Source organism: Rhinolophus hipposideros (assembly GCF_964194185.1).
Source record: "Rhinolophus hipposideros genome assembly, chromosome: 11".
Classification (NCBI taxonomy): Eukaryota; Metazoa; Chordata; class Mammalia; order Chiroptera; family Rhinolophidae; genus Rhinolophus; species Rhinolophus hipposideros.
In genome coordinates, this window is record NC_138057.1 from 72435289 (window position 1) to 72442235 (window position 6947).

Genomic DNA, 6947 nt, shown 5'->3' on the forward strand with positions numbered 1-6947 from the left:
ACACATACATATGCACCCTCAAACATCCACATGACCCCAGACAAACAACCTCTTTCCCCTTAAACATCTCTTTTGCACATAATAAACCCAACAACTGCTCCTGGGTACTTTAATCCATAACAGGCTTAGCGTTTTACAATCATGACTTCGTTTTATTTTCCCAATAACTTTATGAAGTAGTGGCTCATAAGTGTACCCATTTTACTGACGAAGAAACTGAGGTTCAGAGAGATCATGTGATATGTCCAAAATGGCACCACACAGCTAATCACCAGAGCCAAGAACTCAAAACCAGATTCATCTGACATCAGAGCTTATACTCTTGAATTCTAGGCTGCATACGAGTACATGACCATGTCTGTTTTCTGCATATATACACACAGATGCATTTATTATTATTATTATTATTATTATTATTTCAAAAGATCTGGATATGACTCCTGGCCTCGCCACATATGGGCTAAGCTTTCTCATCTGCAAAATGGGAACGATAGGCAAACTTTTATCTCCCTCTTCTTCTCCCATTCTGGGTGCCTGGGGGAAGCGGGAAGTCAACAGTACTGCACATCTACCAGATGTGAGTGCAGAAAGACTCCAGAAGAGGAGAAGATCATGAGGATGGTACTGGGTTTGCAAAACTTCTCAGGCAAGGGGTGTGGAGGAGGCTTGAGCTGGGAACTAGAGGGCAGATGAAATTTGAATGGATTCGGGGGAGAAAAGGAAGTATTCCAGGTAGATAGATGACTGCAAAGCTGCAGAAGCTGGACAAACAAGCTGTGGCACTCCTATGAGGATTGTGAAGCATGAACTCTCTGAATGATGACAATGAGATAACTACAGTTTATTGAGAAATTATGTGCCAAGCACTGTTTTATCGGCACTATGCTCTTTAGCCCTCACAGCAGTCCTGCAAGGAGGTTAAATACTATTCGTATTTTATAGTTAAGGAAACAAGCATATGGGAGCCTCATTTGAAGCTCTAGCACTCAGACTCCAGAACCCAAACTTTTTTTTAAAAGACATTTCATTAAAAAAATTTTTTAAATAAAATTTATTGGGGAACATTGGGGAACAGTGTGTTTCTCCAGGCCCTTTCAGCTCCAAGTCGTTGTCCTTCAATCTAGTTGTAGAGGGCGCAGTTTAGCTCCAAGTCCAGTCGCCCTTTTCCATGTTTAGTTGCAGGGGGCGCAGCCCCACCATCCCATGCGGGAATTGAACCGGCAACCTTATTGTTGAGAGCTCGCGCTCTTACCAACTGAGCCATCCGCCACCCCCAGAACCCAAACTCTTACCCACTATGCAATTCTGCTCCTGAATTCTGATTAGGTGCACAGAAAACCAAAACTGGAAGAAGAGGCATTCAATCCAGCAGGAAAGCATGAAGACTCTGGAGCCAGACTGCTGTGGTGCCCATCTTGGCACTTCCCCTGATGACTGGGATAACCCTGGACAAGTTATTCAGCCACTCTTCAGTCTCACTTTCCTCATCTGTAAAGTGGGGACGCTAACAGAGTTCACCACTTGTGCTTGTGAAAATTAAGCAAATGATTCATGTAAAGGGCTCCGAGAACCATCCCTGGCATGCACAAAGCGACCAATAAATATTAGCCATTCTTCCAGTATGGACGAGCTGCGTTGTCCCATTGTTATTCTACTTGGTGCCATTTCAAGTGTTTTATGGAGGAAGGCAGGGCATAAATCAACCAAATAATCAAATATTTTCCTGAATAACTTACCTAAGGAAGCTGAAGAACCATTATTCCAACCTAGGGCTTGCCTGACTTCAAAGAGAACAGAAATGAAATTACTTTGGAAGAGAAATCTTTCTTCCAACAACTCCTGACTCCAGCGGGAAAGAGTCCAGACAGGAGTGACCTGGGCAAAATCAGGATTAGCAAATTTAGTACATCCCACCAGGATACTGGATTTCTTCCTACAGGACACTGGGCTTCTCTGAGCTTCAGTTTCCCTACTTGCCAAATGGGGATAACAACACTTACCTCTCAGGATTGTGGTGCCATTAACCGTATACCACTTTAAAAACTAATATTTAAGAAGTGTTGCCTTGATTCCTGGCACTGTAGAAGCACCTTACACGTATGATGCCTAATTAGTCTACATATACAATGCCATCTAGTTCTCACCGCAATCCTTCTCTTGGTCACTAAACAGGATGTGGCCATCTCATCCTCGGAGGTGAATTTTACCATCTCCCTCCACGTGAGTCTTGGTCCAAGGTTTGGGTTTGAAAAGAGGCTTTATTAGTAACTGGATAATTCTATGGGAGCGCCCCCAGCAGCGGTTCCGCCCCGCCGGGGAGTAATTCTAGGAAGGTAATGTGAGCTGGGGGAGGCTGGAAACCCAGCTTTACATTTATTTACTCTGACAGCTAAATTGGTGAGCAAGGGGGGAAATCAGATGAAAGCCATTTCAGAGTAAATACTAAATACAAAATTTAAACATTCAGGTTGTGACAAATGGGAAGGGGCCAGTGGGAAGAGACACAGGCAGCACACCTCTCCCCACTCAGGATCCTATCCTCGCCTTGTCACCTTCCGAGACATTTCCTATTTGACTAGAGGAATAGCGCATGAACTGGGGTTATAACTGCATGACCCTAGGAAGAAATTTCCCTCTCCTGGCCTCAGTGTCCTCATGGGTATAATGCGTGTGTGTTGTTTCAGATGATGGGGGAAGTGATGGAGCGAGCTCTAGCCTTGGAGTCAGAGACCTGAGTGAAATCCTAGTCCAGCCACTTCCTGGCTGGGTGAACTTGGAAAAGTCACTTATCTGAACCTGAGTTTCCTAAACTTTGGAGATAATATCAACTTCAGAGGAGTAAATGAGATAGTCAGTGTGAAACGGCTTTTTTTAGACTTCAAAATTATTGTCACCCAAAATCCCCCACCCCCCAGTTCTGGCATCCATTGTATAAATGCATGTCAGCAAACATTTATGAAGCACTTTATGCCAGGCTCCAGCAAGGCAGAGAAAACACAGGGTAAACCATCCTGGTCCCTGGCCATGAGGAACTCAGTCTACTGGGAGGGGAAAAAAGCCAGCCGTGTGACAGGTGCTGCACAATGGGAGCACAGGTGGTGGAGAAGCAAGGAGAGGCATTTAACCTGGTTCAAGATAGGCAGCTTAGAGATGACCTTTCAGTGAAACCTTAAGGGATGAGTAAGTATGAGGGGAGTTGGATTGGAATGGAGAGTGGGTGTCCAGTTAGACATTTGCTGGGGCAATGTCAGGAGATGAGGCTGAAAGGTAGGTAGGAGCCAGATTGTGGAGGGCTGAGCGCTGGGTTGCAGAGTCTGGAGTCATCCTGAAAGCTGTGGGTCTATAAGGCAACAGTTGGTTCCACGGGAAGCAGCACCCTGTGTCTGGTTGCAGCGTGGCTCGGTGGTAGTTAGAGATTCTGGGTTTAGAGGCAAGTAACCTGAGTTGATACCTGACTATTACACACTGCTTGTGGGACCTAAGGCGAGTGACAAACTCTATGAGCCTTAGTTTATTCAACCACATTAACAGAGAACCCAACTAGTGAATACAAGTTCTGTGATGATTCAAAGGGACCAGAATGCATCTCTAAGAGCTTGTCACTGACCTGGCTTCCAGTAAGCACTGTCATCCAGGGCCACTGTCATTTGGAAGAGGGTGTAATGGGGCACAGGAATCACTAGCTAAGTGAGGAGTCATCTAGCCGATGTCCCCTCCTTGGAGAATTCTGCCCTGACCACACTATTTGTAGTAAATTTCTCCTCTTTCTCTTTTTGTATCACATAGATAAGGCTTAAAAATAGGCTCGACTGAGATAAGCCTTTTCTACCATGCTAAGGAATTTCAACTTCAAAATATAAAGTGAGGGGCTATCAAATACTTTTAAGCAGGAAGACATGAATTGGGGGTTTGGAAAGATGGCTTCAGCAGTGCCTTGAGAATAGAATGGAAGGGGATGGGACCTCCACCGAGTCCTGAAGATACTGCAATAATCTAAGGGTGAGGTGATGAGGCAGGGGCAGGGACAAAAAGAATGGAAGGTATATAATAAAAAGTTAATTATTATATGCCCCTTTATTATGTTATATATAGTCATGTATTATATACATTTATAACTATATAATCCATAATATGTATCCAGTGTTCTAAATAACCTTTACATATCGAAGCTATATATAATATAGAATCATATTCCAACACATATATATTAGACATAACATATGCATATGATTCTATACATCATCTTTAATGTTAATATATAAAGTTGATTATTTAGGAGTCTGGATTTGCGGAGTGGGGGAGCTCAAAATGTCAAAGGTAACTCCAGGGTTCTAATTTATTTATTTTTTCTTCATTGTATTGTTCCCAAAGACATGGAACTCAGGAGCAATGGCAGGGCAGAGGGGGCAAAGGGGGATAATGAGCTCAGTTTTGGTTCAGTGTACCCAGGGAATCTTCAGGTGGAGGTGCCCAGCAGTGGAATGGATATATAAGTCTGTAGTCAGAAGAGAGGCTGGAGCTGGAGGCAGGAACTTCAGAGACATCCGTACAGGGATGGCTGGAGGCCTTGGGAGGTGAGATTTGACAGCACCCAGGATTAACTCCACGTATACGAGAGAGTTGCCTTGTTTGCTTTCTGGTTTCAGGGGGAAGCAATTTGTCCCTGAGGTTCATCTTATTTCCAGTGAAAGTCATTTCTTAGATTATAAAGCGTATACACTGTATGGTGATAAGTGCTAAAGCACAATCAAGTATTTAAGAAGTAGAAATGTGACTACTGTGGGGGGAATGAAAATGTCTGTTAGACTCATGGGGTGGAGGTGTGCGGAAGGGGACCTTCCAGGTAGAAAGAATATTTTGTACAAGGACTCGGGGAGCTGGGAGATTGCAGCGTATTTGTGTGGACAAGCGGTGTCATCTGGTTAGGAGAGAATGTACGAGTATATTGGGGTAGATTGTGGGCCTCGTCCATCTGGCTTATCCTAGGGGTATAGGTATTCGGAAGGCTCTTAACTCCTCTTCTGATTAGCTCTCACTTCACTGGGCCTTGTTCTTCTTCCAACTGTTCTTAAACCTTTTTGCCTGGTTTGTGTTTCAACATCCTTCACCGCTCAGCTCTGGTGTTGCTGTCTGTCACCTCTGTTTCCAGCTCAGGTAAGTGCCCATCTTCTCTCTCCTGCAGCACCCGAATCTTCCCTTTATCCTGGCACACGATAGCACGCAGGTACCATGCCTTAGTACATGCCTGGCACATGGTAGGTTCTCAGTACGTCTGAGGAAGGAACCACTTTCCTTTAGAGGTGGTCCCTCACCAGAAAGCTTCTCAACAAGGAGGGGGAGGCCTTTATCCAGAAGAGGAAAACTTAATTTGCTTTATCTTTAACGCTAAATTTTCAATTCTATTTCTAGCCTAGAAAGGTCCCAGGGCATATCAAAAATAAAATGGCAGCCTATATAATCAGTAATCCTAGCCGTCAGACTGGATGCGGAAGAAGGAAGGCATTGCACCATGTTCTGGGACAAATTCTGACAGATGTGTTTTTTTCACCTGGGATTCAAGTCTCTCTCCAGAGACCACTAAGGAAAGCCTGCCTGAGAATGAAACCAACCCAGAGGAAAACACAATCAAGAGACAGACAGATTCCTGACCGTATCATCTGAACACCTGGACTTTTCAGTTACATGAGCCAATACATTTCCTAGGGTTTTTGTCACTTGAGCGAAGCTGCGGTTACACGTCAAACTCAGGCATACCTGATGCCAAAGCTCTTTGGGCCAGAGTTTCCTCACACGTACGATGAGGGGATTTAGTCTGCAATCGGTAATTTTTTTTTTTTTTTCCAGAACAGCGATGCTACTAGGCTTGGATAGCCATTTCTCTATCTCAAAAAACACACAAAGGGTCAGAGACATGATAAAGAACTGGTACTATTCATTGCACACCATTCTATAACCTCTGTGTTGCTTTAATTCTCTGTTAACACCAGAACTTTTGACACCACAGACATTTAGAAAGACATTTCCACTCACAAAATATAGTTTAGTGCAGGGGTCAGCAACCTGATTCTGTAAAGGGCCAAATAGTAAATATTCTAGGCTTTGTGAGCCATGGTCTTTGCTGTATTACTGAACTCCGTTACTGTAGTGGGACAATAGTCAAATAATGTGTAAATGAATGGATATGGCTACATTCCAGTAACAATTTATGGACACTGAAATTCAAAATTCATATAACTTTCACGGGTCGCAAAAAAGTATTCTTCTTTTGACTTTTTCCTCAATCATTTAAAAATGTAAAAACCACTTTTATCTTTGTGGGCTACACAGAGAAGGCACAGGCGTTTGTCGTTGCAACAAACACCAGACTAGGTCTTTGCAGCCCTGGGTTCTTCCTAATGCTCGCTCATTAACTCTGTGATCCTGGCCAAGTCACTTTCTCTGGGGTTTTTATTCCCATCAAGACAATGAGGGGGGCTATATGGAATACTCTCTCAAGGGCCTTCAGTGTTCAAGTACCACAATTCTGATTTTTCCTCAACAAATATTTGAGCAGCTATTACATACCAGGTATTGTTAAATGTTGGGGATATAGCTGTGAATAAAAGTTCCTGTTAACATGGAACTTACATTCCAATGAAAAACAAGGAAATTTATATACAATGGGTGCCAAAAAATGTATACACATTTTAAGGGAAAAACTGTATTAAGATTGTAATATTCAATGTATACCGAAAACAAAAGATGAATACAAGTCACGTTTGACTTCTGCAATTACAAGAGCTGCTCAAAGTGGTTCCCATCAGTGTAATTTCGAGTTTTTTCCTTTTTTAAAATGTGTATACATTTTTTTGGCACCCACAGTATAATGTTAGGTAATGGTAAGTGCTATTTAGAAAATGAAGAAGGGAAAAAGGACTGGGGAGTGACAGGCTGGGATTTACGAAAAG